At 30.2% G+C, this 15,536-nt stretch overlaps 1 protein-coding gene across 18 annotated transcripts in view; it reads left to right on the forward strand.

The window, feature by feature from the left end:
* The window catches only part of PTPRD (protein tyrosine phosphatase receptor type D), a 2,844,105-nt gene that overhangs the window by 1,329,398 nt on the left and 1,499,171 nt on the right, over nt 1-15,536 (forward strand). For all 18 annotated transcript variants that reach the window (XM_051987498.1, XM_051987402.1, XM_051987374.1 and 15 more), the window contains one exon: nt 271-319. The gene's annotated coding sequence lies outside the window, so the exon portion shown is untranslated. The remainder of the gene's footprint in view (nt 1-270; nt 320-15,536) is intronic.

Raw genomic sequence — 15,536 nt, forward strand, 5'->3', positions numbered from 1 at the left:
TAATTCTCTGTTATACTTATGCTATGCTGTATCATCTTTTGTGACTCTGTTAAGTACCCCCAAATTAGAATAATTAATAATAAATTGTTAATGTTTTTCCTAAGATATATTGCTATATTTCTGACAAATATTCAATTTTTTGGAGAGCAATAGATCTGCTTTTTTCCTATAATATTAAGCTACTATTTATCCCTTAAAAAAAAAAAAAAAAGATGTATCAAAATGTAATAGTACCACTGATCTAGAACTCTTCTGGTTCTATTTTTCTAGGTCTCAGGGTGGAGAACTTTTCATTGAATTTCATCCCTGTGAGCTCATGGTAAGATAGTTTTATTTTTAATGTGGTAGATTAATCTTTTTACTTGCTTCAACAACGGTATTAGAGAATTTCTATATGTCTAATGCTCCATACATATAGTTGTAGGATCTCTCTTATTAGCTTTTTTTAACAATAAAAACTGGATTTAGTAGTAAGTTTCATTGCTATAATTCCATGATATTTCACAATTTCACAAAAAAAATACTATGCGATATTTCCATCAAAAATTTTTATGATGTGTTCAGGATGGATTATGATAATTGAAATATTTAATATAACATTCACTGTGTGGTGCATGTGGATTTAAAGTCATGGTTCTGAGAAGGGAAAATTTATGTACCTGAGAAAAGTCCTTTGGACAGGAATGACAATTTTATACATTAAGCTCTTCACAATTAGGACTATTTGATGTCAATGAATAGAGGCAATGAGTTATTGAAAGTAAAACTTATTTTCTGACCTGTCAAGGTTTATCAAAACTGTGTTCTACAACAAAAGCTTAATGTTAAGAGTTTTAGAAACTGAAAAAGAAAATAGGCACAATTGAAATAGGCTAATATATATATAATATTACTAATTTCTGCTCAATTTTTTTTCCAATAATTTTTAAAAAAGCTTCTTTTAAATCTAATATAGATTCACAGCTAGTATTTTATTGTTATGGAATACATCCAATATATTAATCTTATGGTTAATATGTTAAGTTTAAGGAAGAAATATTTCTTCCTTACCACCAAAATATTTCAGTTTTTATAAAAGTGGGGTTTTATGATAAGTGTCATGATTATGAATCTATATAAATGAGAGAAAATCTACATGGTAGAAATAATATTTCATTTTGGTATATGATCACCTCCATTATTTTGGAAATCTCTAAATTTGAGATTAAAGATATTTTGGAGTTTATCCTACTGTAATGTGGACATTGAATCTACTGGACATATTAAGCAGCAATCCTTATACACTTTAAATTTCATAAACTTTTGGGAGATTCTTAATACAAATTCATTCAATAATAGTATAAAGACAGACAAATAAAGTTAAGAATATAACTTGGAAATATCATGTTTGTGTTGTGAAAGAAAGAATCTCAGACCTACCCTTATGGAAGAATAATTTATAACTTACATTATAAAGTCTTATATAAATATAGTTATGAAAGACATTCTTCTGGAAAACCATTTTAAGATAAGAGAGAGATTGAGAACCTGGCATTCAATAAAATGTTATTCTAGCAAGAAAAATAAATTAAAATTCAAAAAAGTTCTTCACATGGGGCAGTCATATTTTTTCACTGAATCATATAAGCTCTAGAAGTCAGCAAAGATGTAGAATAAGAATATTGAAGTCAAAGACAAAGTATCTATTGTTGCTTATACTCATAGTATGCCAGTTATCATAGGTCTTCCAAGTATGATATGCGAAGGTCAGGGCAATAGAAGTTTAGTTTAGAAGTTCCTAACTTCTTGAATATTGAGGCAATGACAGTTTAATTAATATGCTCTTTTCTATTGTCACATAATTTTACAAAGGAACTGATATCCCTAAATATCAGTTAAAAACCATGGGACAAAGAGACACTCTTACCTATGAAAATTAACATTTATTCAGCACTTGAAATGTACAAAGTTCTGGGTCCTGGGACAGATGGAAAGGTAAATGAAATGAGATACTTATGCTCAACAAGCTTCCAATTTCAAACCCTGAATGATGTCAGAGGCTAAAGGAGCTAGAGGAAATTCCTTCAAACCAACAAAGGTTGAAAAGGCTGAAAGAGATAGAACTTTCCAAAGGCTTACACCCCGTGATCTTTAAGATATGAATTTTTTAAAATGCCACTTTAGGGTATATACCCAAAATTACTGGGGAAAAGATTCTTAGGGTGGTCTGAAGGAGAGGGGGGCCTTTCTTATTTAAGGCAGTAGAGACAAGGATTATTATGGCCAGAGAATGGAAAAAGTATACTTGAGAGACTAAAAAATGAGGGATGATAATCAATAATAGAAGAATATAGGATAAGTACCTATTCTCATTTTATACTTGTAGTATATTTGCTAATAATGCCATTGCAGATCCTCAAGCTAAATACACATCCTTTGCTTTCCCAACAAAGGACAATAAGTCTTGGGGAAATCTGAATAAAAATAAATGTGTTTTTTTTTTTTCCTCCTAAATGAAATCTATTAGCAAAATATAGAGAACTAAGATTCTACTTACTTGGTGCAAGATTAGAGATAGAAGGTTAGTTGGGCAGAAGGAGAAAGAGAATTCCAGAAAAAGTAGAATTCATTCCCTGTGAATAATGTTAAAGTGAAAATATCTTTGTAACTTTATTACTTTTCCATTCATTTATGACTATATATTTTTTTTAATTTTTATATATATGTGTACATATATATATATATTGTATTGTGTGTGTATGAATACATAGACAAACACACACAGAGACATATATATCCTTTAAAATACCTAATAGTAGTATGAAGCATGTTGGGGGGAGGCAAAATGAGGGAAAAGTTAGTTTATCCTCTTTTAAACCAATCTTAGACTAGAGAAAGTCAGTCTAGAATGGAGAAAGAGCTAGATACTAGCAGGGGATAATAAGAGATTAGGTTCTGGGTTGTTGGGGGCGGGGAAAAAAAACACTTAATACTAAGGACTGAGTTTTAAGATGAAGTAGGGAGTTCAAATACATGGCACCAAATAACTAATTTTGTATTAATATTTAGTGGCACCAGTTTGGCTATCTCACTTTGTTAATACAAATTCCGAATTCAAATGAAATAAATTATATCAATCTATTTTTTATTCTATGGATTTCCATGTTTATTACTAAAATCCAGTTATTCCACAAAGAAAAATTCTGCTGCTCTTCTGTGCAAGCTACACTTTGTTTGTTTCCTTTGTATACAAGAGACAAAAAGAAGTATTCTCCATGTACTATAGTTTATATAGATATTTTCATTGTCTAATATCAATCTACTTTGTGGAAACATACTTGGGTATGTTACTAGCTGTCAAATTGATATCATATATAGCATTTAATGATAAGAAGCTGATGCAGGAAATTATCTTTTTCAATTTTCTGACTTCTCATTCAAAATATATACCTTTGCATATTATTAACATATTTTTATCTCTTTTTTAAAGAAGAGGAGGTAAATAAAAACAAGTAGAAAACCTCTGATTAGTTGAGTGCATTAATCTGAATGATCATGTATTGAATGTCCAATCTTGAAATTCAAATGAAAATGAAGTCTGTTTATTTGACATCTACCTTCAGCTTGTCTTATTCAATGTATAATCACTGAGAAAATGCAAATGTAGTTATTCCAATGTAGTTTGCTCCAGAGCATGTATTTAACTTTATCAGTGATACTTGTTCCAATATTTTAAAAGCGGTATCTAATGGATCACTAAAATTCTATTTATAAGTTTATTTTCTATTTGTGTATATATGTATATATAGTATAGAGATATTTATTTTTGTATTCTTTTCTATTTGTTTAGATTTTTTTTCCTATTTGTATAAATATCAATAATCTATGTCCCATCAGAGTTTCTTAAATAAAATCAATTCTCAATGCTTATAGTAAACCTATGAGTTATAGGTCGATTAGTATGTGAAGTTGTAGCTATACAAGTAAATAGCTATAACTGAAATATCATGGCAATGACTCTATAGATCCAGCTTATCCTTAACCAAATACCCAATGGTCCTATTGACTTTTGATTAATTCTGTGCTTAAGAATCACATTGTTTATAAATAAATGGAACTTTAAATATCTTTTAGCCTCATCATTATATAAATAAGAAAACTAAGGCTCAGAGAGAATTAGAACTTCCTCAAAATCATATACTTAATTTTTAAAAAAACAGAACTAGGATATTAATCCCAATATCCTATAACTTCAAATTAGATCCAACATACCTCAATTAAAATAAATAAGCATTTATCATGCCCTTGTTATAGTAAAGTACTAATCAGGGACTGTTCCTAGAATAGTAAATAAACACTTCTTACCATATTATTTCTCTTTACAAGTTGGGTCTAGAAAAATGGTTGGAAACTTACCTTTGTATAACATAGGGAAAGATTTTTTCAGGTCCCTTTCTACATACAACAAATACCACCATCACCCTGTTCCTCCTCCTATCAGCACTACTGACCACTAGCAGGCATTCATCGTTTTCTTCGACATGACATTTCTATTATATTTAAAAACCTGAGTTATTTATTTAAAACTTAAAAGTTTAAAAAAAATTAAAAAGTTTTCTGTCTGTGGGATTGTAGAAGAGGTGTTAATTGGACTGTATAAATCATAGTCAAGGGAGATATTGAATTGACATTCATAGAAGGGATGGGTATTATTGTATTGTCTAATTAGGAAACTGCTTATGGTTCCATGGGAAAGGTTAATCATATTATCCATCTTAAGTCTCTTTATCTTTCTGAAATAGCTATTTCATAATAATTCCACCTCATATCACTTTATAATTTACAAAGTCTTTCCACATTGTATGTTGGTCAGATTTAGAGATACTGTCTGATTTCACCTGCCTAAGTCACATAGCATATACTTGAGTCTCACAACAACTCTGTGAGGTAGGCAAGACATAAATTATCACTACCATTTGATTTGCTAAGGTCACACAGCAAGAAATAATGGAGTTAAGGTTTAAAACATGGTCTTTTGATTTCCAGTTCTTATTTTATTCAATATATCCTGCTATGTTATTATGAAATATTTATAGTAATCCTTTCTTATGTATATAGGTGTGCAGTTGACATATACTTACAAAATTCTAGGATATTTTCTTTTACATAGAGGTAATGAGCTTCAACACTTGAATGGACTTATGATTTCATTGATGTGTTGGTATTTTCCCATTACAACATATTCCCAATTCATGTTCTCTTAGAAATCATACACAACTTGTATTGGACCATGCTGAGGGACTTTCTGCATTTTGGTGTTTCATAGGTGTCAATGCAGATTTAGTCTATATCACTGTTCACCTTCATTCCAGAAATGGTCTAATGAATATAGTAAATTAATGGCTTAATTTTAGCACAAAATTTCTTTAAAAAATACTATCATTATAACAGTGACCCTCATTATTGAAGTTATTTTTTTTTAATCATTAGTTGTTCTGTATGTGCAGTAGTGTATTTATGTGTTGGGGATACTAAGAGTCAGACAAGCTCTATTTATTATTTTGCCGTAAAACTATGTGACTTGGATATATGACTTAAAATTTCTAAGCCTAAATATTCCCAATCATTAGAAGAGGTGATTAGATTTAGATGATATAAAATATCTTTTTCATCTCCAAAATTCTTTGTTTTGTTATGTGACAAAATTGCTTTAAATTATATTTCATACTAATATGAGAGGAGACGTTCATCAGTTCAAAGCTAGATTCTATGATCCTATTCATTCTTATCTGTGCATGATTTAACATAGGACAGAATTTAAAATGTTTATTTTTGGCTCTCTATACAGCATAATTTAATAGCTAACATAAAATTCCCTTCTTGTTTCAAATGTTTATGAATTTTCTGTTTGTTATACATATGCATAGATCCTTAATAGTATCATAAAGTGACTTTATTCAATTGTTTTCTAATGTAAATTTCAAGCATGGCAGGTATAATATTGTAGAAAAGGCTTGGTTTGCAGAATTATTCTGAATATCATTGTGAGCACATTTGCGCATGAATGAGATGAACATATAACTTTTTTCACATCACACCACAGCGTGAGTAAAAGGTATCATGTAAATGTAGGATAAAATACAGTAGGTTTTTGAAGACGTTTTTTGTTCTTTGTGATGTCAATGAAAGACAAACTCCAAACTTTACTGAAATTCCTTAAACAAAACAACAGTTGTATTTTTCCTAAGGACAAAAGTTGTCTTTTTATGGGAATAAAAATAATTCTTCCAAAGTTATCTTTTTTCTTAAAGAGAACTTTAAAAAAGAAGATCCTGTACTGTTGCAAAGGATTATATGCAAGAATCTACAGAGGAATAATTTTGCAAAGCAACAGTTTAAAGTGAATAAATAATAGACTTTAATCATGAATATAATCAGCACTAAGAAAGTGGAGAACAAAAGCAGGTCCTGTTAATTTGAGACAGATTACAAAAGATTTAAGTTTTCAAGTGGCATTCAAACAAAGAAGTAGGGAATATATTGTCATGGAAGTATGTTGATATAACTGACTCTCTAAATTATTCATATGAATCAATAATGGGGTCTTATGACTGGGGATAATAAAATTAACTTATGTAGGCCAAAAAGTCCAAGAATATCCTTCCAAATAGCATAATAAATAAAATGCATGGGCCATTTTATATTAAACCCCAAGAGTAAGGTGCAGGATTTCAATTCAGAATAAACCCTATTGGAGAAGAAAAGTGCTAAATAAAAAAACCAAAAATTATATTTTGGTCATGTTTGGCCTCTTTTATCTGGAATAATATTGAAGATTTGCATGGGGAAAATGTCAATGGAAGTAAGAGCTAAGGATATATTTGGCATTAATTCAATAGAATATAATGGGAAGTATGAGAGAATAAGAATGATTTGAGATTCAAGTCTAAATTCTTCACCTTTGGTGGTGTTTTTGTTCAGTTATTATTTAGTAAAACTGACCATGTATTATTAGGCATATTAGGCCATGTATTAGAGGGCATAAAAACCTCACAATCAAATGCAAAAAAGTACAAATAGTAAATGCTTCCTTTTCAGACCACAATGCAATAAAACTTTTATTCGATATTCAATAAAGGGTCAGAGAAATAATGCATAATTTCATCCAAGAAAAGACAATAATGAAAAGAAAAAGTAACAAAACCTATAGAATGCAGCCAAAGCAATTCTTAGGGGGAATGTTATATCTCTTAATGCTTATATAAATAAAACAAAGAATTGGGTGTGTAACTAAAAAAGCTAGAAAAGTAACAAATTAAAAACCCTCAGTTAAATAACAACTTAGATATTTTAAAACTCAAAGGAGAGACAAATAAAATAAAGATTAAGAAAATTATTGAACTAATAAAACTGAGTTGGTTTAAAGAAAAAAACTAATAAAATAGATAAACCTTGGGGTAATTTGATCAGAAAAACAAGGAAATAATAACTCCAAATAACCAGCATCAAAAACGACAGAGGTGAACTCACTACCAATGAAAAAGAAATTAATGCAGTAATTAAGAGGTATTATGCACAATTCTATGGCAGCATGTCTGACAATTTAACTGAAATAGATGAATACAAAAATACAATTTGCCCAGATTAACAAAAGAGGAAATAAATTACTTAAATAGTTTCATTTTAGAAAAGAAATTGAAAAAGTCATTGGTGAAGTCCCTTAAAAAAAAATCTCCAGGGACAGATAGATTCATAAGTAAATTCTATCTAGCCCTTAAAAAACAATCCCAATACTATGTAAACTATTTGGAAAAAATAGGTAAAGAAGGAGTATTGCCAAATTCTTATTATGACCCAAATATGGTAATGATATCTAAACCAGGAAGAGCCAAAACAGAGAAAGAAAATTACTGACAAATTTCCCTAATGAATATTGATGCAAAATTTTAAATAAAATATTAGGAAAGAAACTGCAGCAACTTATTAGCAAGATATATACCAGGAATGCAGAGCTGGTTCAATATCAGGAAAACTATTATCGTAATTGACCATATCAATTACAAAACCAACAGAAATCACATAATAATCTCATTAGATGCAGAAAAAGTTTTTGACAAAATACAAAATCCCATTCCTATTAAAAGCAGTAGAGAACATAGGTATAAAGGGATATTTGCTTAAAATAATAAGCAGTATCTATTTAAAACCTATAGCATGTATTATTTTTAATGCCGAGAAACTGGAGACATTCCCAGTAAGATCCAAAACGAAACAAAGATACTCATTATCACCACTATTATTTAACATCGTACTAGAAATGAAAGCTTTAGCAAAAGGAAAACAAACAAACAAAAAAGTTAAAGGAATTAGAATTGGCAATGAGGAAATAAAACTTTGAAGATGATATGATGATATACTTAGACAATCCTAGAAAATTATTCAAAAATCTAATGAAAACAATTCACTGCTTTAGTAAAGTTGCAGGATACAAAATAAATTCACAAAAATCATCAGCATATATATCTATTACTTATAGATCCGATCAGTAAGAAATAGAGAAATTCCATTTAAAATTTCTATAGACAAAAAAAAAAATACTTTGGGGTCTAACTGCCAAGACAAACCTAGGAATTATATGAACACAATGATGAAACATTACTTGCGTAAATAAAATCATATCTAAACAAATGGAAAAATATCAATTGTGTATGGGTAAACTGAGCTAACATAATAAAAAATTACAATTCTGCCTAATTTGGTCTTCTTGTTCAGTGCCATACCAATCAAAGTGCCAAAACATTATTTTACAGAACTTGAAAAAATAATAACAAAATTCACGTGGAAGAGCAAAAGGACAAGAATGTCAAGGGAATTAATGAAAAAAAAAATACAAAGGATGATGACTTAGCAGTACCAAAACTAAAAGTATATTATAAAGCAATAGTAATCAAAACAATTTGGCAATCTGGTATTTGATAAATTCCCAAACTCCAGCTTCTGGAGTAAGAGCTCACTATTTGACAAAAATTATTGGGAAAACTGGAAAATAATGTCAGAAATTAGACCTCAATCTACATTTTACAACCTTTGCCAAAATAAAGTCAAAATAGATATATGACTTGAGCATAAAGGATGATACCATAAACAAATTAGGAGAACAAAATGTAAGATTTAACTATCAGATCTTTGGAGGAGAAATGAATTTATGACCAAAAAAAGAGCTAGAGAACATTATGAAAAACAAAATGGACAACTTTGATGACACTGAATGTAAAAGTTTTGCACAAACAAAACTAATAGAAACAAGATTAAAAGGGAAATACAAAGCTGGAGGGAAAATCTTTATACTTAGTATTTGTAATAAAGGTCTCATCTCTAAAATATATAAAGATTTGTCAAATTTATCAGAATATAGTCATTCTCCAATTAATAGTCAAAGGATGTGAACAGATAATTTTCAGATGAAGAGATTAAAATCATTTATAGATATATGGAAAAATCCTGTATATCACTGATTGATTAGAGAAATATCACTATTGATTAAGACAATTGTGAGGTACAACCTCATACCTCTCAGATTGGGCAAAATAATAGGAACAGATAATGATAAATGTTGGAGGGGATGTGGAAAAACGGATACACTAATGCATTGTTGGTGTTGTGAAACAATCCAATCATTCTGAAGAGCAGTTTGGAATTATGACCAAAGGGCAATAAAACTGTATACATTTTGACCCTTCAGTGCAATTTCTGAGTCTATATCCCAAAGAAATCATAAAGGAAGGAAAATGATCCACATGTACAAAAACTTTTGTAACAGCTTTTTTGTGGTAGCAAAGGATTGGAAAAGGAGTGATTACCCATCAATTGGGTAGTGGCTGAACAAGCTGTGATACATGAAAATAATGGAAAATTGTTGGTGTATAAAAAAAGATGGACAAACTGATTATAGAAAGTCCTGGAAATATTTACATGAATTGATACTGAGCAAAATAAGCAGGACCAGGAATACAATCTATGTAAAAATAGCAAGAATGTGCAATGATTAACTATGAAAGTCTTCATTCTTTTCAGTAGCTCAGAGATCTAAAGTAATCCCAATAGACTTTGGACAGAAAATGCCATCTGCATTCAGAAAAAGATATAAGGAGACTGAATTTGAATCAACACATACTATTTTCACTCCTTTTGTTTGTTTGTTTTAGCTTACATACTTTTCCCCTTTTATTCTGATTTTTCTCTCCCAACCTGATTCATAAGGCAATGTATATTAAAATCAAACAGCATAACAAAAATGAAAGATAATAATGACAGTCCGAGCTTAAAAAAGCTTGTATTCTATAACCATAGATGTAATACCAGATAGGTAGTAATAAGGGCAAAGAAAAAATTCCAACAAGGCACTCTGAAAAAATTTGAAGGAAGAATAATTTTATGTGGAGATATCAGTGAACAACTTATGGAAAAGGGAAATTCTTGAAGTGATACTTGACAGAAAAATAGTTCTAGAAAGGGAGATGACCTTATATGGGGAGTGCATTTTATGCAAAGAAGATGTTCAAATGCATTGAAGTCAGAGATTGATTGCATCCTAACTTAAGCAAACTTACTCAGAGTATGTGGATAATCAAATATAAAATAAGCCTATACAAGGATTTTGAAGCCGGGGTATTAGAGACTTAAAATGGCAAGTCATAAATTGCATATTTTGTCCAAAGGGAGCAATGAAAGTTATTGAAGAGGGGCAGTCACAATATTAGAATAGTGACCTAGAAGTAGGATTGGCTTTTTTATTAGAGAAACAGAGAGGCAGAGAGATAGATAGATACAGAGAGACAGACAAAGACACACAATGAGAGACAGAGAGAGAGAGAGGGAAGGAGGAGAGGAAAGTAAAGGAAAAGAAAGAAGAGAAAGGGAAAAGAGAGGAAAAGAATGGAAAAAAGAGAAGAGGAAAGAAGAGAGGAGAGGAAAGAAGAGGAGAGAAGAAGAAAGGAAAGGAGAAGAGAGGAGAGGAGAGGAGAGGAGAAGCAAGGAGAAGAAAGGAGAGGAGAGGAGTCGTGGAGGAAAGAGGAAGAGAGATAGAGTTATTCACACAGAGATAGAGACAGAAACAGAGATAGAGAGAGAAAGCTAAAAGAAGATACTGCAATTAAAAGGACTGCATGACAATCCTTTACAAAGATGAAGAGGGACTGGACTACTATGATAGGAATGTAAGAAGAATACTGATAGTAACAGGCATTAAAACATAAAACTTATTAAATTTTACAACTGATTTGGATTAGTGCGATGAAGGAAGACAAAAGACTCAAAAAAAACCCAAAAACTATGAGGTTTCTAAATCAGATAAGTAGGAGAAATGGTATTATCAATAGAAACAAAGGATTTCAGGAGGAAGAACATGTTTACAGGGGCATTCAGATAGTGATATACATTGAGTAGTTAGATATTTCAGAATTGCATTTAGAAAAGATATAGATTTAGGGAAAAATAAAACAGATTGTTTAGATTTTGGAGTGATTGACATAGAGATGATGTATTGACCAGTGAAATCACGTAAGATCCCTTTGGGAATGAATAGGCATGAGAAAAACAGCCCAGAAAATACCTCCAGGGAACATTATCAATTAGGGGTAAGGAGACCAATATGATAAAGTATATATATTTTATTTTAAATTGTCAAAATGTGGTATTCATTCATTATTTTTAGAGATAAATCATCTAGATTAGTTGATGAATTATATCAAATGGATAGAGAAAGGAAAAGCCAAAACTCTAATTATATGAGACTTGGAAGCCAGAAAAAATTAGAGATAGTCTTAACAATATTAAGCATTAGAGGGTGATGTTCAGTTGAAGTAGAAAAAGTTCACATGAGACTTGATAGTGATGAAATAAATAAGCAAAAATGACTTGCATACAATTAGAAATAAACAGAAAATTTGATGAGACCTCAATATGGAGATAGACACTAGACAGTCATCTTTAAAATGCCTTTTAAAGCCATAGGAGCAGATAAGCTTCCTCAGGCTTCACAGGATGATAGATATAGAAAGAGACCTTAAAAGCCATGTAGTTCAACCCTGTCATTTTTGTAATGACATTATTAAATGATTAACACATGGTCATACAGGTAGTATGAGTCAGGAATAGAATTTGAATCTTGGTACTCTTACTCTAAAATAAATAATCTTTTTACTATACCTTGCTGCTTCTGAGTAAGTATAGAGAAAGATTACTGGGCAAGAAGTAAACCTTAAAACATTCTCTTGGAGAAATTACTTGAATTAGGAGAGGAAATGGAAAAATAGAAGAAAAATTGGAGAAGGATAACATTAGGGTCATCAAAGGAAAAATGAATGTAAAGAAATGGGTAATGACATTAAATGTTAGACAAGCAAAGAAAAGATATTTTAATCTGGCTGGAAAAAAAATCATTGGAAATTTTGAGAACTTTATTCTTAAATATTTGTTTTATTAATGACTAATTTATCAAACTATTGATTAATCATGGAAAATGAGAAAAGAACATATAGAATTATTATTTGTATTATAAAGAATTTTAGTGACTTGTTTTCATGCTGACAAAAAAAAAAGAAACCATACATGTGATGGGGTGATTATTTCTGCAATTAAAATTAATTCCATAAGGAAACATAGCCGCCATATTATATGCAGAGGGAAATGAAGATATGAGAATATTGATTTATTGAGCTACTGTTTTTCTATTTTTATGTTTCTTTGATTTATAAAAATGTATTTTAAAAGTTGCTTGAAACATCATAATTGTACAAAAAAGTCCAAAATTAATTTCAGATACATATTTAGAAACTTTAATAAATTTCTTAAATCTATGGGCTGTCCCTCCACAAATACAAATCACAACCCACCTTGGCCTTCTCATATTTTTAAATTATTATCTATATCTTCCAATCTATTGGCTATAAAAGAACTATTTAATACATGGAAGGCTCCATTTCAGAGTTTTTTCTGTTTTTTTAATGGATAATATTACAGCATTCTGATGAACCATTTGTTCTTGCTGTGTTACTGCCTTTTTCATTCATACATGTCCTTTGTGATACTTTTACACTTTATTTTTTCCTCAAGTCTTTCTCAACAGCATATAGTAACAAAGTGATCTATTTATACTCACAAGGTGTTTCTCCATTTCCCCTGAGGTCGCTATTTTTTTTTTTTAATTCCTCAATGATATTGGCATTTCATTAATTCCAAATAAATAAATCTATATTTATGCATATTTATGCATATATATAAATATGCTTGTCTATATGTGTATATATGTATACACACATACACATGTGTACACATACAAACATACACACACACACATATATACACATATATACCACTAGGAATATATTAGTGCGTTGAAAAATTGATTTAATCTGAAATGCATATCTATCATATGAAGGTCCACCTACTGAGATGCTTCAAGACTTGGATATGCAACAAGTGACTCATCACATAACCTCCAAGTGACCAAATAAATTCCTATAAGGAGATGGGGATGGGAGAAATGTAAACTACATGTTATTGTCTCATTTTTAAACATGCTTTCTTTATTAGGGCTAAGTAAAATTCTTTTTGTTAACTAGTCAATAACCAAAGGTAGCTTCATTTTATCTCAACATAGAAACTGTAACTGATTCTACCTATTCTGTTTCCTTCTCCCTCTCTCTTACTATTCATTCCATACTTGATCACTTCTAATAATCTATATAAATCTATATAAACACAGAGATAGAAATTGATACAAACATGTTTATATTATAAAAATATGTTGCTTTGACAAATGTATTTTATCTGAAATGTGTATTCAAATGTTTATGAGTTTATGTGAATGTATTTCAATCAATAAATAGGATTTTGCATTTTACAAAATTAAAAATGAATTAAGTAAAAGTAAAAAAAATGAAATTTTATATAATGCAATCAATAAAAAACAAGTAGTACAATGCAGGAAAAGGCAATTATTGTGTAGAAAGGGAACCATATTAGCTACATGATGCTGAGGCAACAAATTTGGTTGGGGTTTTATTTTAGAAATACTGGTGGGGGGAGCAGAGAAGAATCCAGAGAAAGACAGGACCACTAGTTATTCTATATGGGGTTGATGATTATTAACATTGAGGAGAATTTGTATAGTTTTTTTCATTTTATCTATCAAAGAGAATGTCTTTTGCCTTTGCAGTAACAAACAAAATAGACAAGTGTAATTGATATTCAAGATAAGTATTTGATAAATTTGGGTCACTTGGCTAAGATAAATGATATTCTCTGACACTAGAAGATTTGTAGATATGATAGATTGCCTACTATCAATGGTACATGAAAGAGAACAATAGAGGTAACAGGACTAGAATTTGGCAAATTTCCTTATTTTCAAGGAAAGGAAGAGATCAGAGCGGGCAAATTCTAAGCCCATGATTCTTGGGAAAACTTTATAATGGATCATTAAAAAGTTGGCTAATGATTGTCTAAAAAAGAAAAAAAAATGATTGTAGAAAATAATCTAGAGGAAGTTGCCTCTAATCTTATTTCCTTTTGGGGGGAGGGCGGTGTATAGACAGTAAAGAGAAGTATGAGAACAGGAGAATTTCACAGAGATTATTATTGAAACTCTATCACAGTATTTGAAAAAACACCAGAAAATTATTGTAGAGAATTAGTTTTATTTAAACTGATTGGATGGTCATTCTCAAATAAAAGTAAGTTATATTGCAAGTCTCTAATATTAGTCTCTACTGGTGTTCCCTAGGGAAGAATCTTTTTAAGACTTGTTCTATTTAACTTTTTATCAGTGATAGTTAAAGGCATAAAGGTATTGTTTATCAAATTTATAGACAAAAACATCTGAAGGGACAGATAACACAAAAAGAGAAGACTTGGTAAGACAGTTGTTTTCAAAGATATGGTATCTATACAGAAGGACTAGACTTGTTATGCTTGGTCTTATTACACAGAATCAGGGGAAATGGTTAAATACAGAAAATTTTTGCAACATTTATAGCTAAAATATAGAAAAATATAAATGTAAAATTTCATGTTTTGGGAAGTAGTGAGTTTCTCTTCTTTGAAATTGTTTCAGGAGCAGCTAGATGACACAGTAGATAGAGCATCATCCCTGTAGTCAGGAGGAACAGAGTTCAAATTCGGCTTCAGACGTTTAACACTTACTAGCTTTGTGACCCTGGGCAAATCACTTAATCCCAACTGCCTAGTCAAAAAATAATTCTTTAAATAAAGATTGAAAAATTACTTTTTTGTTAAATTGCAAGAAAAATCCCTTTTTAGATATTAGTTAGGTTAGATCGCCTCTTTGTCCCAACTAAATCTAGATCTATCAAACTATGATTTTAAGAAGTTGTGATATGACATTGTTTAGAAAAGCACTTTGTAAAAAATTCTACAGTCTGCATACTCTTTAAATAAAAACAACTGTTTACTGAAGTCCACTATCCATACAGTATTCTAGAAGAGATAATCTTTACTAGCCTAACAGAAACATATTTTGATTTTGTTTCACCATT

This window comes from Antechinus flavipes, chromosome 1 (genome assembly GCF_016432865.1).
Source record: "Antechinus flavipes isolate AdamAnt ecotype Samford, QLD, Australia chromosome 1, AdamAnt_v2, whole genome shotgun sequence".
NCBI lineage: Eukaryota > Metazoa > Chordata > Mammalia > Dasyuromorphia > Dasyuridae > Antechinus > Antechinus flavipes.